At 40.1% G+C, this 13,194-nt stretch overlaps 1 non-coding gene across 1 annotated transcript; it reads left to right on the top strand.

Moving 5' to 3' along the window:
• Positions 1–210: 210 nt before the first annotated feature.
• LOC141603310 (small nucleolar RNA R71) lies at positions 211–317 on the top strand. Its single transcript, XR_012525195.1, has one exon. It is a non-coding gene; the product is annotated as a small nucleolar RNA R71 (small nucleolar RNA).
• The last annotated feature ends 12,877 nt before the right edge of the window (positions 318–13,194 follow it).

The following is a 13,194-nucleotide window of genomic DNA, read 5'->3' as shown; positions in this document are numbered from 1 at the left end:
ACGGAATTGTCGGAGGATTCTTCTTTACCTTTGAGTGGCACACTTCGGGAATTGACATATTGTGCGTCATGGATCGCCATAGATTCGATCATGGCATGAGCAATATCGGTATCAATTTGATCAAACCGCCCATTGTTGGCGGAATCAAGAATCCTTCGGGACTCGGCACAACATCCATTGTAGAATGTTATAGCTAGAAACCAATCATCCAACCCATGATGTGGGCATTGCCTTTTTAAGTCTTTGCACCTCTCCCAAGCCTCATATAAGCTCTTAAGAGCTTGTTGACGGAATCCGGGGATTTGGCTCCTCAAAGTTTGAGTTTTCTCCGGTGGAAAAAACTTTTGATAGAACGCAAGAGCCAATGTCTCCCAATTTGTGATTCCCATAGCGGTGCGGTCAAGGCTATTAATCCAAAGCTTGGCCTTGTCCTTCAAAGAGAAAGGGAAAAGTATTTCCCTTATTTGGGCTTGAGTGACGCCCGTTTGTTGGATCACGGAGCAATAATCGCAGAAATTTTGCACATGCAAATTGGGATCCTCCAATGGACTTCCCCCAAATTGCTTCCTCTACACAAGGCTAATGAAAGCCGGCTTGATCTCGAATTCTGGCACGGTAATTTGAGTAGTTGTGATATCGGCCGGAAGCATGGCCGCGGTGGCCTTTGAGTGATCGGAAAGTTTCACCATATTTTTAGTTGAAGATGGTGGTGGTGGAGATGATGAACTTGAAACCTCCTCTTCTTCAATAGCTTTTAGATCGTCTAGGTAAGACTTTATAGCACTTTCAACTTGCACAGGAGAAGCGGCTTCTTTCACTTCTTTCCAAAAACGTCGTCTTCTCCTAAAGGTTTTCTCGGGTTCGGAATCCGGTGAAAGCAAATCTCCACTACGAGAAGACCTGGGCATAAGACAACAATTTCTAGAAAATGATAAGTAACGGTCTCAAGGAACACTCAAGACAAAAGAAAACAAGATAAAAATCGACAAATCAAAACGCAACAAAGCCGTGCTCCCCGGCAACGGTGCCAAATTTTGATAGGCTATCGTACACCTATGCAAAGATAATTACCCTAGACACAAATTAATGTAGTAATAGGGGTCGAACACAAGGAGACGGGAATTGTGTTTATGAAATGCTACGGAAAGATTCTTATCAAGGTCGATTACATTTGGGTTGGTTTGTTGGTTGGTTTGATGATTAATAATTATAAAGATGTAAACTATATGATAAAAGGAGTGTAGGGGAGTCGGGTAACACATGCAAATGTAAATATATGTTCATGCTAAACTCGGTAATATTAACATTGTCAATTATTTAGGCTTAGAGACACCCATTTTATGATATTAGTGTCAACCATAGACCGGGTCCTAGAGAAACTCTCGTTTATGACTAGGTCGTCCTACTACACATATTTAGTCTAATCCGATTCCGTGCCTCTTGACTTATAGAATGAATGTAAACAATACTAATGTGATATAATAAAAGTACTAATGATAAACTATGTGATAACTAAAATAGAAATATAAATTAATAAACTAGAATTAGAATTACCGTAATGGAAATGGAACTTATAGACTTGCAAGAAGGAACAAAAGAGAACCAAAAGCTTGAATAAATAACCAAATGTTTAACAATCAAATGCTTAACAATATTAAAACTAAAGATGAAAACTACTGAGAGAATTTTGCTTAAGGCTAATATAGTGTATGAAAGACGTAAGGAAAAGATATCCCTAATGACGGATTAAGGCCTCTATTTATAAGAAAATAGGGGCATAACGTAAAATTGCAAGTGGGGGTCAACCCCGATCCGGGTTGCCAGCCCCGATCGGATTCGTAGCATTCAGGGCATTTTCCTTTAACTTCTTGATTAAATGTTGAGGGAATCCAATGTTTGCGATAAATGTCCCTTTATGCACCCGGGTAAATGCTTAATCTATCAACTTAAGAGCTTCCAAAGAGTATCCTAAGCTTGATCTTTTCCACATGAATTTGGACTTCTCATTGGGCTCTTTGTATGATCATTTGCATTTATCAATCCATTGCTCCATACTTTCTTCCTTGGACTTGGAAACACATCTTCCATGGTCATGCTTGGTCCATCTGATTTCCGCTTTGCTTAGTGAGCTTGGTGCTTGCTAATGTGATAGGAAAAAGCCTCTAAATGATTAGATTCCTACAAAATGTAACAAATACAAACAATACACCTAGAACAAAAGATTAGCTCACAAATATACTAATTAAATTATGATATACAATAAAAACCGAGCTAAAATTGGGGGTGGGGTGGGGTAAAAGTATATATAAAATGAACACATCAGTTACCTTGCTTGAGGTAGTATCTTCATTTTGGTAAGACATGGCAAAAGAAGTCACATCTCCAGCTCCCAAATGTTTAGCCAGAAATGGCAATTTACTTTTCTGCTTTTCCTGGATTATCCTCTTCTGCAACTTGGCCTGTTTTTTTCGTGAGATTTTAGTACAAAATAATCCTGGCTCCCTAGGAGTTTTTTGTGGTTAATAAAACATGGGACCAGTTGGCCCTGGTGGCCACTAATGGTTGGACTTAGAACTCTTAGAGTTTCCCTTAGAACAGGACCTTGCACTGGTTGATTTGAGAGCTTGCCCTGCATTGCCTGAGCTTGTGTTGCTTGGACTCTAAACCAGGTTGCCTTGGCCTTGAGCTCCTGCTTCAATCTCCCCTGGTTGAAAAGGGCTTGCCGTCAAGCCTGGTGCCTCCTCTCCCTCAGAATCATAATAGGGACTTAAATCTCCTACATTAAAGGTACCATGGACACCAAACTCTCCTGGCAGATCAATCTTGTATGCATTGGGACCAATTTTTTCTACAACTTCAAAGGGTCCATCAACTTGTTCCTCCTCTTAGCAGGGAACCTCTCTGTTCTCAGATTAACCCAGACCAAGTCACCTGGCATGAACTCTTTCTTCCTTCTTGGGGCCTTAGACTGCTGTTTGTATTTCTCATTTGTTTTCTGAATTTCTTTCCTGACTACCTCATGGAGCTTCAACATTTATTCTTCCCTTGTTTTTGCTTCAAAGTTCATCTCTTATATGGGAATATTGGATAGTTCTAGGGGAATCAGAGGGTTCATCTCATAAACCACCTCAAATTGACTTTGGCCTGTTGCAACAGATGGAGCTCTGTTGAAAGCAAACTCAGCTTGGGCCAGTTTCAGATCCTAGTCCTTTAGAGATGTACTCACTATGCACCTCAGAATCCTTCCTAGAGTTTTGTTTGTGACCTCAGTTTTCCCATCATTCTGTGGATGGTGAGCTGTACTGAACAAGAGCTTGGTTCTGAGCAGCTTCCATAGTGTCTTCCAGAAATAGCTCATGAACGTAGTGTCCCTATCTGATACAATAGTCTTAGGAACTCCATGGAGCCTCACAATTTCCTTCAAATATAGCTCAGCTACACTAGCTGCATCCTTAGTCTTTTTGCAGGCTATGAAATGAGCTATTTTGCTGAACCTGTCCACCACAACCGTTATAGAATCCTTTCCTCTTACTGTCCTTAGAAGAGACACTATGAAATCCATACTGACATCTTTCCAAGGCCTCTCTGGAACTGGTAGGGGAGTATAAGGTCCTGCTTGGAATGAACTCTTGGCCCTTTGACATACTGAACATCTTCTAAGGACCACCTGGACATCACCCATCATCCTTGGCCAATAGAACTGATCCTGCAGGATATCCAAGGTTTTCTAAACCCCAACGTGTCCTCCTAACCCTCCTTATTTCCTTGATCAGTAGATCCCTGTAGGACCCTCTAGTTACACACAACTTGTTTCCATGGAACAGGAACCCCTCCTGCATCAAGTATTTGCTTCTATGAGTTGGACCTCCCTTAGAAAGGTTAATCCATTCCTCAGAAAAGTCAGGGTCCTCCCTGTACAGCTCCTTCATAAACTCAAACTCCAACACTCTTTGTTCAATGACTGTTAATAAGGAATGCCTCCTGGACAGTGCATCAGCAACAACATTAAGTTTGCCTTCTTTGTACTTGCTTCAAAATGTGAAGGATTATAAGAATTCAACCCATTTGGCATGTCTGTGACTTAACTTGTGCTGACTATTGATAAAACTCAAAGCTTCATGATATGAATGTAATACAAATGGCTTTGGTTTCAGATAATGGCTCCAGTGCGTGACTAATCTAACAATTGCATAAAATTCTTTGTCATATGTGGAGTATTTCAGTTTGGCACCATTCAATTTTTCACTGAAATAGGCCACAGGTTTCTGGCACTGGGTTAGGACTGCTCCAATCCCCACTCCACTTGCATCACACTCAACTTCAAATAGTTGATCAAAATCTGGTAGTTTCAGGATAAGGGTCTCACACATCATTTTCTTTATCCTTTCAAAGGATTGTTGAGCAGCTTCAGTCCACTGAAAGTCTCACCTTTTCATGCATTCAGTGATGGGTGCAACAACTGCACTGAAGTTTCTGATGAATCTTTTATAAAAGGAAGCCAATCCATGAAATCCTCTCACTTCAGTGATGGTTTTAGGATTTGGCCATGATTGTATTGCTGCTACTTTCTACTGATCAACAGAGATACCCCTCCCAGATACAATGTACCCTAAGAAGGCCACTTCCTTAACCATAAAAGTGCACTTCACTAGCCTGCCAAAGAGTTTCTGTTCCTTAAGGATGTTGAACACAACTTCTTGATGCTTGAGATGTTCAGAAGAGCTGCTGCTGTATATCAGAATGTTATCAAAGTAAACTACAGCAAATTTGCCCAAACATGGTCTCAACACCTCTATCATCAACCTCATGAATGTGCTAGGGGCATTAGAAAGCCCAAATGGCATAACAAGCCACTCATAGAGGCCATGCATAGTTTTGAATGCAGTTTTCCACTCATCCCCCTCCCTGATCCTAACTTGATGGTAACCCTGTCTGAGATCTATCTTTGAGAAGACAGTGGCTCCACTAAGCTCATCCAACATATCATCCAATCTTAGGATTGGAAACCTATACTTGACAGTGATGTTATTGATGGCTCTACTGTCAGTACACATCCTCCAAGTCCCATCTTTCTTTGGCACTAGCAAGGCAGGCACTGCACATGGACTCAGTGACTCTCTCACAAATCCCTTGGCCATCAATTCTTCAATTTGGTGCTGCAGCTTTTTGGTTGCAGTGGGATCACATCTGTAAGCTGGTCTGTTAGGCAGCACATAACCAAGCACCAGGTCAATATGGTGTTCAATCCCTCTCAGTGGGGGTAACCCACTAGGCAACTCAGCTGGAAAAACATCCCTGTACTTCTGAATCAGTGGTTTAACTTCTGCAGGCATCTCATTGCTCTCTTCTTTCTGAACTTCCTTTGACAGCAGAACCAATATAGGCTGTTCTTGATTGATTTCTTTTACCATAGCCGCTTCTGATAAAAATAGTACACCATTCAGCTCCTCAGGCATGTTAATACTCCCATAATTTCTCTAGTTTGGTGGCAAGGGAGTCAAGGTGACTTTCTTGCCATTGTGCTTAAAACTGTAACTGTTGTCCATGCCTTGATGAGTTGTGTTCCTGTCAAATTCCCACCCATGGTCTTCCCAACATGAGATGACAGGCATCACTGGACACTACATCACACAATACTTCATATTTGTACACCTTCCCAATAGAGAATGACACAATGCACTGCTTGTCAACTCTCACCTCTGATCCTTTGTTCAACCATCTCAGCTTGTATGGGTTCGGGTGGTCCTGGGTAGGCAAGCTCAGCTTACTAACCAAGGTAGTAGAGGCAACATTAGTGCAGCTTCCCCCATCAATTATCATGTTAAAAACCCTTCCCTGGACTGTGCACCTGCTCCTGAAGATTAGGGACCTCTGGCCAGCTTCCAAAGGAGCATGTTGAGAGTGCATAACCCTCCACAAAACCAAGCTGTGTTCTGTGTCAGGAGGAGCAACAACTTGTCCCTGGCTTGACTCCTCTTCTATTTCTGCCACTTATAAGACCAGAGTTTCATCCTTCTCATACTCAATGAGACCCTCCCTTTCCCATTCTTCAATCTCCATCAGGGTAAGAGCCCTGTTAGAAGGACAATCCTTTCTAAAATGACCAAACCTTTGGCACTGGAGGCATCTTATCTTGTCTCTTATCACAGCAGGATTGACTTTTGAGGTTAGGGGTGCCTTCCCCTTATCCCCTGTGGGTTGGGTTGTTGGTTTAGGTGTATCAGTGATCTTAACACCAGTATATGGCTTGACTGTTGGTCTGGTGAGGAGTTTGGGTGTTAAAGGTTTCACCTTTCCCTGCTTCTCAACTATTAACGCCAGGTTGACTGCCTCATCAAATGACCAAAACTGCTGCATACTTACCCTGTTAGCAATCTTAGGATCTAGACCCTCAACAAACCTAGCATTCTTTTGCTCAGGTTTTTCAGTGATCTCACATTGCAGGGTTAGCTGTTCAAAGCTCCTAAGATAGGCCTCAATAGATTGTTGGTCTTGCCTTAACTGAGTCAGCTTGATAAAGATGTCTTGGGTATAGTCTTTGGCTATAAATTTTTCTTTCACTTTCTTTTTTCAACTTAAGACAAGATCTAATTGGTTCCTTACCATCTCTAATCCTCTGGTGTTTCATGCTTTCATACCAAAGAGATGCATATCCCTTGAGTTTTAAAATAGCAACTTTAAAAGCCTTTCTGTCATCATAACTCTTAACCTCAAAGATTCTCTCAACAGATCTAAGCCACTCTAATAAATCCTCAGGATTTAAACTACCACGGAAATCAGGAATGTCTACCTTTACATCTTTGTCTCTGGCATCATAGATTCCCTCCTCCAGTCTGAAGTCATCTGATTCAGAGATGGCTTCCTCATATGAATCATGCTGTGGCTGCCTCCTTCCTGCTCCCATTGCAATCCCTCTCCCCCTTCCTCTTCCTATGAAAGGTAGTGGTTGCCTTCTTGGGTTGTGGTTTGGAAATATCTCAATGACAGTATGGACAACATTGAGCAAAGTATCCACATTTCCTGCTAGATTCTCAATCCTTGTTTCAATACCAGCAAGTCTTTCTTCACTCATTGGTTTATTTTTTGTGTTTTTGTTGTAGTTAGGGTAAATGAACTCACTTTCTCTCACTCAGGACTAACACAAGATGGGATTGTGTTATAGCCTAAGCTCTGATTACCAAATTTTAGTGTAAAGTATGGTACTTTGACAGAAATGAAGAATCCTGACAAAGCCACAAACACAGACTGACTCAACAATGCAATGAACTTTAGTAATTGAGTAAAAATAGCAAATGAGCTTAACAATTTATGAAATTTTGTGATAATGTTGTTACAATGATGAACTAACACTGATCTAAATTTCACAATTTTTCAAGCCCTCTAAGTATTTTTAATAATCCTCACAATAGACTGATGCAGACAGAATTAAGCAAGTCTGCAAGAAGGACAATGTGACTTTTTTCTTTTGATATTTCTGGAATAAAATGGATATAATTATCAAACTAATGACCACAGCAATCACAGGAAATTAGTTCAACAATTTAAGCCTTAAATTTGACACAATCACAACAAGCACTAAAAGCATCAAACATAAGACACACAATGAGGATCAGATAACCCACAGCAAGCACATGATTGAATGAGACTGACAGGTACTTAATCAATACTTGGAAATGTTATTAAGCCTGACTTAACTCTAGGACTTAGCAAGAATTAAGATTTTAGAATACTTGAGAGAAATCTCAGGTTTTTTGTTCATTAATCAAAGTCTGAATATTACAGACTGCTGGAAGGTTCTTATATAAGCCTGGGTTCATGTTCAGTACAAAATAAACCCTATGAAACCTCATCCAAGGGCTAGAATTTGTTGCTTACATAATACATAAAATAAGTGATCTATTTTCCAATGGTTGCATAAGGTGAAAGTAAAATAACTAAGGTAAAACATGCTAGGGACAAAAGATTGCGGCTGAGTGACAGTGACAGGTTCTCCTTCTTAATGGCTTCTTTTGGTTGTTTCCGGAGCTGGCTGTCCTTAGATCAGATAAAGGTCTTACCTTGCTTGAGGTAGTATTTTCATTTTGGTAAGACATGGCAAAAGAAGTCACATCTCCATCTCCCAAATGTTTAGCCAGAAATGGTAATTTACTTTTCTTCTTTTCCTGGATTGTCCTCTTCTGCAACTTGGCCTGTTTTTTTCGTGAGATTTTAGTACAAAATAATCCTGGCTCCCTAGGAGTTTTTTGTGGTTAATAAAACATGGGACCAGTTGGCCCTGGTGGCCACTGGTGGTTGGACTTGGAACTCTCAGAGTTTCCCTTAGAACAGGACCCTGCACTGGTTGAGTTGAGAGCTTGCCATACATTGCCTGAGCCTGTGTTGCTTGGACTCTGAACCAGGTTGCCTTGGCCTTGAGCTCCTGCTTCATCTTTGGTGGACATGTCATCATCCCATTGAGAGGAGTAACCCCCTCCTTGTTTAAAGTTCTTGTTGTTCCCTTGGTTTCCAAATTGAAAAGAACCCCCTTTGCCTTGGTTTTGAAAATTTTGATTCCTTTGATAGTTTTGGTTTTGGCCTTGTGAGTTTTAGTTTCGTAGGTGGTTGAATTGACCATTTTGAAAACTCCTCGAAGTGTCTCCACCCCAACTAAGGTTCAGATTATCTCTAGAGCCAACATTATAGGTGTTCCCACTTGGGTCATACTTGTAGTAGCCACCTCCGGTAGGGTTCCTTGAATTGTAGTTGCCATGTCCCATGGCACTAACATTCTCAACCAATGCCTTCTTCTTGCACAATGGGGCATGATTCCACCGGATATGGTCCTTGCCAAAATTTACACTCCATATTAGGGCCTTGTCCTCCACCAATGTCTTTAGTGTTACTCATCAAGTTTGGTACCAAATGAGTAATATGATCCACACTCTTTTCAAGCCTTTGATTGGAAGAAGAGGATGCTTCAAGTGAAGAGACATTCTTCGACCCCTCGATTTCCTCTCCCATAACTCCTTGTACTTGCGGCAAGTCTTTCTATAATCTCATTGGCCTCCGAGACGGATAAGTTTTCAACTCCTCCACTCATTGTGGCATTAACAAGCCGTTGGTCTTGTTGGGTGAGGCCATCACAAAAATTCACAAGGAGGTCGTCACCACTCAATCCATGGTATGGACATTAGGCAACCAATCGTTTAAATCTCTCCCAATATTCATATAAACTCTCACCGATTGCTTGCTCCGGAGAAGTGATAGCTTTCTTGGCATGATTGTGTCGTGAGTCGGGGTAAAACTTCACAAGGAATGCTGACTTCATTGCCTTCCATGTGCTAATAGTACTCGAAGGGAGGTAAAAGAGCCAATCCTTGGCCACATCTTGCAAGGAGAATGGAAATGCCCCTAGCTTGAATTGGTCTTTCGTGATCCCGTTGGGTGTTGCCCCTTTACACATCATGCGGAACACGAAAAGTTGACGATTTGGGTCATTTCCCGAGTGCCCGTGAAATTTAGGTATGTTGTGGATGAAATATCCTTTCAATTCGAAGTTAGCATTTGCCCCCATGGGTGGATAGGCGATGCATAAGGGTTGTTTATCATAATTCCTTGCTCTTAGTTCCAGAATAGTCCTAGTGGCGTTAGCCATTTGGGGATACTCAGCTTCCATAGGCTCAACCGAGATAGGTGTGGAAGATTCCTCTTCCCTTGATTCTCCTCTTGGAGTTCGATTTTAGAATGGCTTTGAGAATAACCAAGAATAAGCCCCACTCTCTTCTTGCTCCAAATTAAAACCACTATCTTGGTGTTGAGACCTAGACATATACCAACTCTACACACTTTCAACAAATTAGAACTTCCCCTCACTTGTAATAAGCAAGCAAAGTGAGGGATATAAAATATGAAACTACACACAATTAACAAGACTCTCTATAACAAATATTCATACAATGTTAACTAACCAAACTCAAGTCTCAGCTATGTTGCCGTCCCTGGCAACGGTGCCAAAATTTGATAGATAAAAAGTTAGGTGTCGTTAAATACTAGAATTAACCATCAAATTACTAATTTATAATCCAAACTAGACTCTAAACTACTCTAATTAATAAAGTAATATAATGAAAATAAGAGTTGAACCCAAGGGAAGGAAGTTAAGCTAAAGACTCGATTTTTAAACTAAATGTCACTACTAATTAAGATGCTAATAACAACCAAAGGATTAACACGACAACTTGATCACAAACTATGGTTATGAACAATGGAAAACAAGGATGAACATATAAAGGAGATTGTCATGTGATGGAAAGAAAGAAAACAACTAAAGTTCAAGGCTTTACTAGAGAAAACAATTCACCAAACACTTGTTGTGCAAGTTTTGACAATAATTCGAGAAAGACTTGGACTTGAATGGAGGGAGTAGCTGGTAACCCTTTTTATTTTTTCAAAACTCTCATGGTAACCATGAACTCATTGAAAAACGTTCGTCTTGACTCTTAACTTTCATTACGTTAATTAAAAGCTCTGTTACTTTGCATGTTCTTTGGACTTGAGCTTGTTTTTTGGACTTCAAATGCTTAAATGACTAGTTAATTGTGGTCTTCTTAACCAAATAAAAGAAACAAGCACACATTTTCATAAACAATAATTAAATTTTGAGTGTAGTAAAAGTGTGATACCTATTTTTTTTATTAGGGTAAATATATAGATAACTTATATCTAGTACAATCCCATTTTTTCAAATCTTATACCTAAAATAACTCTCTTTTAAAACTTATACCTATGATCCTATTTTCTAGCAAACTTAATTCCAATATTCCAAGAAAGACATAAATTATTAATTTTACCTTTGCTAATTAAACATAACCAAACAATCATCATTTGTGTAAAGGGATTAGAGACAAACTAGAGAGAGGAACTATAAAAGATTGTACTCAGTATGCAAAACTATGAATTAATTAATAAAAGTCTCCCTTTTGGTGAGATCCGTTTGTCCGTCTTCATTTTCGGAGTTTTTTCCATCCCTTATATCTTTTTAGGGACTAGTTTTATTAGAAATTTAGATAAGAGCGGCTTGTTAATGATGTCATACAACTCTACAGTGGATACACGTTATTTGCCGACGATCTATGGTGCCGGTAAAAGGTAAATTTCTCCACCAATGAATCAAGCGAAAGATCCCCTTAAAAGCTACATGAAAAGAGCGATATAAGGATGAGCCGAATTCTCATATCATGTCTTAAGATCCTTAATTTTACGAGAGGAATTTGTCCTTTGGCTTCTATTAGATTTGTTTTCGATTATACCTATTTTTTGTAAGTGCTGTTTGACGATTTATTAATGAATTGATCTTTCCTTAAAAAAAATAAACTAATAAAAAAAAAACCAAAAAAAAATGTAGGAATTAATACTGATGTAGCTAGTTAAAGGGTACCAATCGGGAGAAAAAAGCATAGGATAAACTCATTAGATTTTGATACTGATTTGGAATCGATAATGGAGGATGAAGAAATGGACGAGGAACTTGTTATACCGGAGAGGATGAAGGAACCTAGATCAATTCTTCAGCTAGAAGATGTGACAGGTGAGGTCTCCTTATGGCCTTCTATGGTTTTCTGTTATGTATTGGGAGCAAATCCTCCTCTTACTGTAATTTATGGGTTTGTAAAAAGGGTTTGGCAAGCTAATGAGGTTGACAAGATCTCGTTTATGCCGAATGAAATTTTTCTGGTGTGATTCAAATCCAAAGAACAACAACACATTATACTCAGTTATGGTTATCTATTATTTAACAATAAATCCATTATTGTGAAAGAATGGACTGCAGATACTGAGCTCATTAAACATGATGTGGATACTATACAAATCTGGGTCAAATTATATGGATTCGATTAAAATTTTTGGGCGCGGTACTACAGGTAACACCCCGGCCCAAACCCTGGGTCAGGAGCGGTCACTTATGGTAGTTCGCGAGGCTGTGTACATAGCCCACAAATTAACACGGGTCCTGTAATACCCGGATTCTTTGGGACCCGTAAAAGTACATCATGATGCATGAGAGGCCTACAATGGACCTTGTGGAGTAGTGGATGGACCGAGTGAGTGCATACTTGACTTAGTTTGACCTAGACTAGACCTAGTGGGGCTGCAGTGGACCAAGTTAAGGGTTCACTTGATCGAGTCGCTGACACTCGATCGAGTGGGAGAGCACTCGACCGAGTGAGTGGCACTTGACCGAGTGCCACTGTGCAGTACCCGATAAACACCAATTTCAAAATTACACCTCATCTTATCCAAATCATTTCCTCTTTCTTCCTTCTTACTCTAAACTCCCTCCTTCTCTCTAAAACCCTCACAAACACACTCTCATGTGATTCAAGCTTGATTTGGTGGATTTCTCATCATCTTCCATCCCTCCTCTTACTTAGTAAGTTAAGATCTACCCTTCTCTAATTACTTCAAACCCTAACTTTTGGGGGTTTTGTAGTGGGTAATTAATTAGTAATTAGGGTATGTATTATGGGCAATAATAAGGGGTTTTGTAGTGTATAATAGTGTAGGATGTATTTGTGATAGTATTGTGTGGTTTATATAGGATGAGACGGTTTCATGAGACGGAATTGGGCCAGGTTCAAGTAGCTTATGAAGATTGTTAAAAGGCAGGTTAATCCTACTCAGTTTCAATAATGTGTGTGTATATTTGTGTGTCATTTAAATTATTTGCATCTTATGCGTTGTATTGCATCATATGGTAATGTTTGAGGATCTTAGTGAGTCTCTTATGTTGTTGGATTTGCATTATAACATGTGGTTGTTGGTATACATGAGCATGTGGTATGGTTGACATTCATGACATATGAGAAAAAGGCACAATTTGTAAGAAGTATGCATATTCATTGTGAAATGGGCATATTGGCATATTGTGATACATTTAGTGATACATGTGATAGTTGAAACATGGTGGTGGTGATGATTATTGTTGAGGATATGTAAGCCGGTTGGAAGACCGTTTTACGCTTGAGTCGCCTCTTGGAGCTTTCCACTCCAAGAGGGATATGCACATTGATGACTTGAGTACGGAGGAAGTCGTGTGGTTGAGGCACGATGTCTGGCAGGGGATCCGGTTGGCTTCCGGACCCACTACGTCTGGGCGTGTCCCATTACCTATTTATGAGGTGTGGTGTTGTGGGCATGTCCCTGGCACCGATGGTT

Source organism: Silene latifolia, chromosome 9 (genome assembly GCF_048544455.1).
Source record: "Silene latifolia isolate original U9 population chromosome 9, ASM4854445v1, whole genome shotgun sequence".
Lineage (NCBI taxonomy): Eukaryota > Viridiplantae > Streptophyta > Magnoliopsida > Caryophyllales > Caryophyllaceae > Silene > Silene latifolia.
The sequence above is the reverse complement of the archived record's forward strand: the minus strand, read 5'-3'. Positions and strand labels throughout refer to the sequence as shown.